Source organism: Phoca vitulina, unplaced genomic scaffold (genome assembly GCF_004348235.1).
Source record: "Phoca vitulina isolate PV1807 unplaced genomic scaffold, GSC_HSeal_1.0 scaffold6, whole genome shotgun sequence".
Lineage (NCBI taxonomy): Eukaryota > Metazoa > Chordata > Mammalia > Carnivora > Phocidae > Phoca > Phoca vitulina.
Window position 1 is genome coordinate 70,835,126 of NW_022589709.1, and position 10,345 is coordinate 70,845,470.

Here is a 10,345-nt window from a genome sequence, read left to right on the forward strand (position 1 = left end):
GTGTAATTACAAAATTGACCTAAGTAATATGAGGGAAGGAAATGCAATTCTGTGAGAGCAGAGACTAGAGAAATCTTTCTTAGGTTGGTGAGTCAAAGTTTTCCCAAGGAAGTGATTCTGGAGGTGACAGATGAAGAGTGACAGGAAATAAACAGAAGAGAAAGGAAGACAAGCATGTCCTGGGTTGGGGGGAGGGCTGCAGGGGGGGGGGCGCTTTACAGGTGTTCAAAGGCCTCTGTCAGGTGACAGCATGATGCAATTGAGAAACCAAAAGGAGAGTGTGGCTTTCGCACAAGAAATGAACAGAGAATAGTGCCAAATGAGAATGGTAAAGTAGGCAGAAAAGCCCATGCCTGTGTGGGCCTTGTCAGGACATTTTTCAGTATCCTCAATGAATGAGAATTCCTTAGAACATTTTAAGTTGGAGGTGACGTGTTTGAGGTCTAAGAAGACTACTCCCAATGTTCTTGGGGGAACACCCTGGAAAGGGCAGGGACGGGACAGGGGAGGGAAGCCGGGACTCAAGGGCACTAACTACAGTGGCTTGTAGGGAGGAGGCCCGTGCAGGTGCACGAGGGAAGTATCTGAATCCAGACAAGGGCCAGCGTTAAAGAGATGGATGCATTTAAGAGACCTAGATGGAGAAAAGGATGAGATCTGCTGATGAGGTGGCTACTGCTCTTCGCCTTCACTCAGGCAGGGTAGGAGAAGACCAATTTTAAGGCGGAAGCTTATGGATTTCAGACTTGTGTTCTATGGGCACTGGGGAACTGCCAGGTGAGACGTTAAGATTTACAGGGAGCTAAAAAGATGAGTTCTGCGTTAGAGATACACATTTGCGGCCATTGTCAAATCCATGGTGACTGCAGCAGTGTGTGGGATGGAGATGGCTAAGGAAGAGCATTCCGATCACGAAGAGACAAGGTTCTACAATGGAGACCGAATCCATTCAACACTTCGATGCTTTTTGTCTTATTTTTGCTATTACTTCATGAGGAAATGATGCTGGAGTTTGTATCCGATTACCCGTCAGATCATTTCTTTAAAAATGGGGGCCTCTGAAGCAAACCACTATCTCCAAGTTACAGGACCACCTGAGGCAATTATTAATTATATGTGCTTTCATTAAAAAAAAAAAAAAAGGCAATTGCAGTTGGTTTTTCCACTTCAGATTACAGAAGAGGAAAAATGGTTTCATAAGTATTTCAGATAAAAATAAAGCAAGAATTGATTTTGCTTTTCATAGCAAAAAAAAAAAAAAAAAGGTATCTCGAAAAACAACCTATTGCCCACAGGGGAGAGAGGCCTTATCTGGTTATAATGGTGATTGGATTTTTTGTACACACTGACATTTGGTACAGGCCCTATCTTTGAATCATTCTATTTCTAGTGGCATTGCGATGTTATTTGTAAGTGTTTATTGTGTTGTTAAAATAGAAAGACGTGAACACATGCAGTTTCCTTCTTAAAGGAAACCCACTGGGGTTGTGTCACTGTGTTGGCCCTCAGAAATTGTTAAATTATGTCTTTGTTAGTATGGAGAGAAAGAGAAGCCTGCTTCATTCACTGTACTCTTATGGCGCTCTTATCAAGCTTGCAGATGTTCACAGCTGCTGACTCTAGCTGTGAGAGGGTCATAACCGGCAACAAAACAGGACAAAATAGGCTTTCAATGGAGTAGGCAATGATATTCCATCATTACCACAGATTGGCTGTATAATCGGGTAAAAAACGTGCTGTGAGTCCGCATGTCCTCTAGATTGCTTTTAATGATACCCAGTGACAGTAACAGTGGGAAAGTGCTCATTCTCTTTAACTTGGATGGGAAGCTTCACTTTGATAATATGTCACTATATCTTAAAAATTTGCATACCATATGACCCGGCAGTTTTCCTTCTAGAACATTAAGAAATTTGTCATGAAATTCTGAAAGTATTACTCTCTGAAAATATTAATCTCTATTTAGTTCTCAGAAGTCAAGTGTTAGGAACAATTCCCTTTCCAACTATGAGACCCATGTTCAGAAGGGTCACTTGCAGCTATTAAAATTACAATATAAAAATATAATGAAATGAAAATGGTCAATATGTAAGAGTTTACAAATAAGTATACAGCATAGCAGTTTTGGGCATGTGTGTGAAAATGGCTATTTTAAGTTTGAAACTGTATGCACTAAATTCTTCATCACTTAAGTCTGAGTGTTAAATATACAGAGATTTACTCCTCTTCAATCATGCAAAAATATTGACTTGAGAAGATTTACAAAACTGTATCGGTCACTTACACCTCAGTTTAAATAAGCTTATTACTTCCTTCCAGCGAGCAACGTTTGATAGGTCCAAAGGAGGTTGAACAATAGGACAATAGGGCACCTGAGAGGAAGGTCAAGTGCACTCACGAAGGCTCAGTTGGCCCATGCAAACCTGGGACTTCTCTCTATTCTACCAATCTGGGGAGAGATTGATAGCAATTTAGTCATCTAAGAACTCTGCTCAGGGTCTTGGCATGTGACAGTTTTATCAATGGATAAAAACACTTGGAGTTTATTATCTGTTTTTAAGCAGATTCAGATGGAGACACCACCTCCTATTGCCGGAAATGTGTAATAATAAGTACAGATCTGAGGTACATTCATATACTGTATAGACTCTGGCCTGTTAGTTCTGTCAGTCTTCATGTGTTTAAAATATCCTAGACTATTTTGAATCTCTTCCTTCTCATTGACATTTTCATCATTTATTTATTTCCATTGGGAAAATGCATTTTTGAGTTGGCTATCATTCAAACAACCTAGATATTAAGTTTAGACAGAAGATTAAAGTAGAATTAGACCACATCGTTACAAAAAGTGCCCTGCTTCTTCTAATACTTTTATGACCACTAATCCCGCTGTGAAGGAGAAAGCATTTATTGATCATCTCCTACGATTCAGGTGCTTTATATAATTAAATTACATGTTAAATAATTGACATATATATTCATAAATTATAAAAGCAACACTTTAAGGACAGCAACTGACTCTTGTTTTACAAATGAGGAAACCAAACCTTCAAAATCCCAAGCAACTTGCCCAACTTCACACATCTGGGAAGTATGGAACTGTATTCAAACCCTGGCCTTCCTCAACTCCACGGTCCCGCTTTCATCCAGATCCCTATCTGGATATTTTAGAAGAGCAAAAGAGAGACCCTTTCGTGCACTGCAAACACCAGAATCACCGCTGCTATCACGACCAGCTAGAATGGGATCTTTAGGGGCCAGTTTCAATAATAAAATGCATCACTATAGCCAAGCTGACTGGCTCTCTCCAGACTTTTCCAAAAACAATGTAAGGTCAATCACAGAGTGTCTGATTCCTAGGTGATGTGTGCTATCTAAAGCACTCAGAGAGCCCCAGAGTCACTCAAAATTCTCAGACATCCATCTCCACTTTCCCTGGCATACCTGTCACATCACACTTGAGTTTATTTCTACCGTCTAGCCTCAGACTCTTTGCAATCAAGTTATTTTAGACAATTGATGATAAAGTAGCACTCAAGTCACTATTTTGGATGATTTCTGGCCCTTATTTACTTTTTCTCTCAGTTGACTTTTTCAGTATCCTGTAGGCTTACACATAGAAATGACAACCTGGGTTGTGTCTATTTTCACTGCACTTGACAAGCTCACTGGACCGAAAGACCTCCAGCCTAGGTGGGAATAAACATACTGAAATGTCTAAATTACTTAAACGTATTTCCTTTCAATCAGAAATGTGAGTGCTCACCAGGCTTGTTGAATGCAATTGGCCATTTAAGTTAAGGCCCCACTGGAAGGAAAGAGAATATAATATCTTTAAGAATAGATGAACGGTATCGTTGATATCATACCTGCTCTCCCACACAGGTATTTTCTGTTATAGATTTGGTGGGGCTGAGGGAGAAGCAATGGAGACTATGGTAGAGCCAAAGGGAAATATATTTATATTATATTTTTACATATACTATGTTATTTACATATGTAAATGAAATTGGGAAATGATTTTGTTGCTCTCTCAAAATATCAATAATACCACTTGCTACTTAAGGAATATTTAAAAGTGTAAGATATATAATCAATAACAACAATAACTAGCATCTATTAAGCATGTACTATGCACAAGGCACACTGTACTTTACACATACGCACACACATACTTCTATGTATACAATTCTCCCGAGAGCCTAGTGAGTTCTCATTTTACAGGTAAGATAACTGAGACTCAGAGAGCCTGTAAAATAAAATCATTCAAATATACCTGGTCAGAAAGTGGCAAAGCTGAGATTATAAACACAAGTCATTTGGCTCTGCGGTGGTAATGCTAAGCTATGTACCATGTGCCTTCCCTGATGATATTCTGCCGGGTACCAGAATTTCTCAAGTTATAGCCTGATGTTATCTACATTAAATTCATCTGGGGGTACGTGCTAAAGCATAATTCATGGGCTCTACCTCTGACTTTCCAAGTTAGAATTCCTGAGAGGCAAGTCCCAAAGATCTACATTTTTAATTTGCTTCTTGGGTGACTTCTTAAAAATGTGAATATTTGAGAGCCAGTGTGGTTAACAGGCAGGCCCTTGACAGTAACAGTAACACATTGGAAAGACCGTGGTAAGAGAAGTCAGATGACCTGGGTTTTAATCCCACTCTGCGAGTAACTAGTTCTGTGATTTTGGACAAGTCCCTTCCCTTTTCTGGGCCTGCAATATCACATCTGTCAAGTGATGATGTTAGATCAGATGCCTACTGTAATGTTTCTTAAGTATTTTAAGTAGACCTTCACACAATAGGAAGAAGGTTCTATGACTGTCCGCACTGATCAGTCTTCTTTGTAGGGCCGGCCATTGCATTTCAGAGAGACTTTCCCTACGTGGAGCAGGGTCAAGGCTGGCCAGCACCACTGCCAAGGCACACTGTGACCCAGCAGCAAGATCACAGGGCTTCTTCTTGCGGGAACTCTGTGGCTCTTGCAGGCACAGCTAAAGATAGGTGAGGGATGGCTGTCATTCCACGTGTGCCAGGGTTGAGGCACAGAGGTAGTTTTTTGTTTTTCTCTGGCCAGCAGCATATTTTCATGGAAAACAAGCAATACTTCCTGTTTGAGAAATCAGGGGGATTTTAGAACTGACACCAACAACTCCCTAATTTATTTCAGCAAAGAGGTAATCGTGTCCAGTCTCTGAAACAATTCCTGCAGATCCAACAGCATGCATTTCATTTGTGGCCCACACAACTGTATTGGCCTTTACAAGAGAAGCAAGTATGTCCTCAGTGGCTGCTTTGTATCGGCAATTAACTCATCTGTGGGCAGAATCCGGTATCTGCATATGCAAATGCACGTTTAGCAGCTCACCATAGAATGCAGGGACACATTTCATTTTGCAGGCACATTTTGGGAGACTGGAAGAATATGCGGTCTTTGTTTTAATCGGCAGTGGCTTGTCCAGTGTTTTCCATACCAACATGTTTATTAAATGAGTGTTTGATCTTTCGGTCCCCAAATAAACAGCTAATGAATATTCATGCATATTGAATGGAGTCAGAGAAAAAGCCAAGAATAGAACATCAGAGTGCATACTCCTACTCCCCATCTGTAACCATTAGGAAAACAGGACTACATTGCCACCAGCTAGGCATGGAGTCATTCATTCAACAAACAGCTATTAATTTCACATTATGTACAAGCCACTAAAATAAACAATAGAGGCTTTTTTTTAATTTCAAGGAGGACAAATTACCTGAAAGTAGAGAATAATGATTTAAGAGTATTCATTCAGCAAATATTTACTGAGTCCATACGTCACATGAGACCGTGACATAGGCACGAAGCATCAAGCTATTAATTTTTTTAAAGTGATAAAAATCATTTCCCTTACAGAGTTTATGCTCAGGTTGAGGAAGACAAAGAACAAATGCCTATAAGATATACAGTATGACTGATGGTGGCAAGTACCATGCAAAAAAATACATAAATAGAAAAGCAAATACGGGTGCCTATGAAAAGACACTAATGTAACCTGGGAAATGAGGAAAGTCTTACAAAGAAGATAAAATATGAATATAGACTTGATGGCGATATGGAAGTGAGCCACAGGGGTATCAGTGAGAAGAGTATTCGAGACATAGGAAATTTTGGGTGCAATGCCTCTGAAGAAGGTGAGCACACAGGAATTTAGGAGTACACAAGGGAGGCTAGTGTAGCTAACGTAGAGGGAACAAGTCTGAAGAAAATAGTTCGAGATAAGAGGACGTCAGATCATGTCAGGCTATAGAAGATACAAAAAGTCTTTGACTTTGACCCTGAGTAAGATGGGAGGCCATCGGGGTTTGAGAAGAGGAATGACATGATCCACTTGGATTTTTTTTTTTTTTAATTTTATTATGTTATGTTAATCCCCATACATTACATCATTAGTTTTTGATGTAGTGTTCCATGATTCATTGTTTGCGCATAACACCCAGTGCTCCATGCAGAACGTGCCCTCCTTAATACCCATCACCAGGCTAACCCGTCCCCCCACCCCCTCCCCTCTAGAACCCTCAGTTTGTTTTTCAGAGTCCATCATCTCTCATGGTTCCTCTCCCCCTCCGATTCCCCCCCTTCATTCTTTCCTTCCTGCTATCTTCTTCTTCTTCTTCTTTTTTTTTTTAACACATAATGTATTATTTGTTTCAGAGGTACAGGTCTGTGATTCAACTTGGATTTTAAAGCAATGTCATTAGCCTATGAGCTCAAAGTAGCCTGAAGGGGCAAGGACAGAAGAAGCAAGTCCAATGGGGTGGTGTTGACTATCATCAGGTTGAGGAATGATGAAGGGTTGGATCAGGATAGAAATGGTGGAAATGATGAGAAATATCTGAATTTGGGATGTTTTGAGTCTGGAGCTAATATGATTTCTTGAACCATCTAACGTTTCATTTTGAAATACAATACACATGCAGAAAAGCGCATCAAATAGAAATGTAAAATTTACCAATGTAATATAATGCAATATATTTAATATAAAGCAAACACCATGTATCCACCTTGCAGGGTAAGAAAAAAAACACTGACAGCACTCCAGCTGCTCCACTCAACAAGCTGGAAGAAAGACTGAGTTAAGTAGAGGCACTGGAAGAGGCACTTTTATAGAGACTGGTCTCTATAAAAGAGACCCAATCATACTTACAGAAGTGAAAAGGACAGCGTCTGAAATAAAAAAAAATTCACTAGGTAGGATGAACAGCAGAAGAGACATTTCAGAATAAAAGATTAGTGAACTTTCCAAGATGGTGTCTTTAATGAAAAGGGATAGAACTACATTCTTAAGAAACATGATGAACATCTTCCAAGAGAAATAAAAGCTGTTCCTGAGGGTTCTGTCACTGCCAGAGGAAATATTCTCTTCACAGTAGGAAACACAGATTCAGAGTGTTACTGGCTTGCAAAGCGGATTGAGACTGTTCTTGTTCAGTCCTGGTATCCAATCACAGTGGCTACAAATTCTAGAGTGGAGAAGAAAATATTGGCCAAATATTTCTTAGAAAATTGCGATCACCCAGATGGTATAAAAGTTACATGGTTTCGGCTACAGGGGAGTCTTCTTCCAAGACACCGCTGGCTAGGAGCGCCTGCTCGCTTGGTTAACTTCACAGGAACACGTAAGTAGCAGGGATTGCTCTAATTGAAAATATGGAACAAGAGATCCTGTTCCAGGCTATTCTGCTCCATTGGTAGTAAATAGTATCACAACAGCTTGAAGGGAAGACCATGACAAAGATGCTTTTGCACACAGAGTAACACAGTTTTCATCAGTGCCTGTATTTGTAGTCAGGGAAATGATTTTAGATATTTTAGGTAAGAAATTCCCTTTCCTGAGAATTCAAAGGTCAACAAGCTGCTGCCATGTTATCTTAGTGTTAGTCAAGGGGATGGTATAGATAGACCTCACGTGAAATTGCAGAAAGTATAAACAAAACAAAACAAAAACCCAAAACTGGAGTTTTAAAATATTTCCTTTGGTGCTGGTGGAGCTCTGCTCCAGAAATTAACAAGGAAATCCTTGAATTTTCCCTTCAGGTACTGTGTGGCTTTGGGATTAATGTCTTCAAGGATGCAGGTGCTAATCCCAACAAAAGGCCCAGAAAGGGCTGATTAGCTTTACATAGGACATGGCAGAGAAATTTGTTGCACCTGAGAAAAAGATACCTTGAAGAATTTGGTCATGATCTTCTCCATACTGCCTTCAAGAGTGGGAGGATGGCAAGGAGCTGTTCACATATGAAGAAAAAGTGCAAAACTAAAGAATGAGCCAGAAAATGCATCACATTAGGCCTTGCTTTATGACTGGATATATGAGCATATGTGGGTGTGTGGGTACACGTGTAAGCAGGCATCCGTATGTGTATGTAATGCATCATGTTTATTTACAGATGTATTTCTTTATGTTCTGTGATACATTACAGCCATGTTATTTGTTGGTTTATGAACATACTGCCCTTTTCATTTGTTTTCCCCAACATTTAAGTAATCTCTAATTAGGAAATGCATTTAATCATGTGAGAGATTAATGTTGAAGTAAGCTTTTTAGGGCTCTATGCCAACAGATAGTAATTCAATCTGGTACTGATCTCCTCACAAATAACAGAACTGAGGAACTTTTATATAGAACTGGAGATCACATGAAACAGATCTGAATAAAATTACCACGATTGCTTTATGTTTATATTTAACTTGTATTTTTGTACAAACAAGATTGTGTTAGGTATATTTAAAGCTTTAGTGATTTAAGAGTCTTTCCAACTCTTCATGATTTTTGAGTGCAGACTTCTAAAAAAATATTTGAAAACAAATTACATTGCCCTTTTTTTTCCCATTAATCCTTAAATAAAGTCTGGCCTTAACAAAGTTGCTTGTGTTATTAAACAGTTTGAAAATTATGTTAGAACAAACCCTGGAGAAAATCAGGCTGTAAACCTACAACATGTGGAAAATGTTAGGTAAGGAATTAGTAGGAAAACTCATTAAGTCCTAGTGATGTAGCGTTTTGTTATACTCTAGCTGGTGAAAATGCTTCATAAAAATGTCCTCTCTCTCTCTGAGGAGGTGCCAGTAATATGCCAGAGCCAGCTCCCACTGGCTCCCCAGGACTGACTATATGCATCTCTCCCCAGCTCCACTTGCAGTGACATCAATAATGGCTTGAGGTTAGCCATGACGGGAGCACTGCACCATGCAAACTGGCAAATGCCACTGATTAGGGTTTTTTTTTTTTTTGAAAAATCAGTTATTAAGTCTTTACTCATACAACATTCAGAGAACTAAGAGCCTACACACCATGCATTGTGGGTATAGAGATGAAAGACACCCTAGATATGGTTCCCGGGGAGACAGAATCTGAGATGAAGATGTCTGTGTAGGAACTTGTCTTAGCCCTGTCTTTCATTTTCTGTATTCTGATGCTTTGACATTTGGGGCCTTCCCAACACTAGAGGGACTGCCCAATTTCTAGAGACAGCAACCAAACTGACTACCAGTGCGATTTTTATTTAGTTTTATTTTTATTTAAGATTTTATTTATTTATTTGACAGAGAGAGACACAGCGAGAGAGGGAACACAAGCAGGGGAGCAGGAGTGGGAGAAGCAGGCTTCCCGCCGAGCAGGGAGCCCAATGCAGGACTCAATCCCAGGACCCTGGGATCATGACCTGAGCTGAAGGCAGATGCTTAACCAACTGAGCCCACCCAGATGCCCTGAAGTGTTCTTTGAAATGCAAACCTAACAATTCAGAATCCATACCCCCAACTGGGCGAGTAAGTGCTGCCTCTATGGCAGTCAGTGGACATCATTTGTTCCTTCCCTTGAAAATCCCAGTCATATTTCTTGCTCATAGGACCTCTCTCTCCCACTGCCTCCTGACTGACCCCAGTGTTTCCCTGTGTTGCCCACCATGGTGTGGTGGGCCCCCTCTTCTTGAGAACTGAGTAACAAACTATCTTCACAGTGGCAATCATCTCCTTCACACCTAAATAATAATAAAACCTATACTAAAACAGTAGCTTCTTGAAGAACGCTATCAAGATCAACACATTTGAGAAAGAGATAGAACTAGATTTGGGAAGAGAAGATTTACCTATGATTTAGTCCCAAGAAGGGCCTCAGTCAATCCCACGGAAATGGGATGGCCCTTCTAACGCATTCCCTTTGAGGCAAAGGGCCCAGCTTTCAAAAGCCTGTGCTGATCAGGGTAGGGTGTGTCCAGACTATAGACAGAGGGCTTGACCTTTGGCTGATAACATCGCCCAGAAAGGGATTCTGCTAAGTGCTGTGAGCCGCCAATATCCTCA

At 40.2% G+C, this 10,345-nt stretch overlaps 1 pseudogene; it reads left to right on the forward strand.

Moving 5' to 3' along the window:
• The first annotated feature begins 6,095 nt into the window (after positions 1 to 6,095).
• On the forward strand, positions 6,096 to 8,308 carry LOC116632036 (annotated as a pseudogene).
• Positions 8,309 to 10,345: the final 2,037 nt, after the last annotated feature.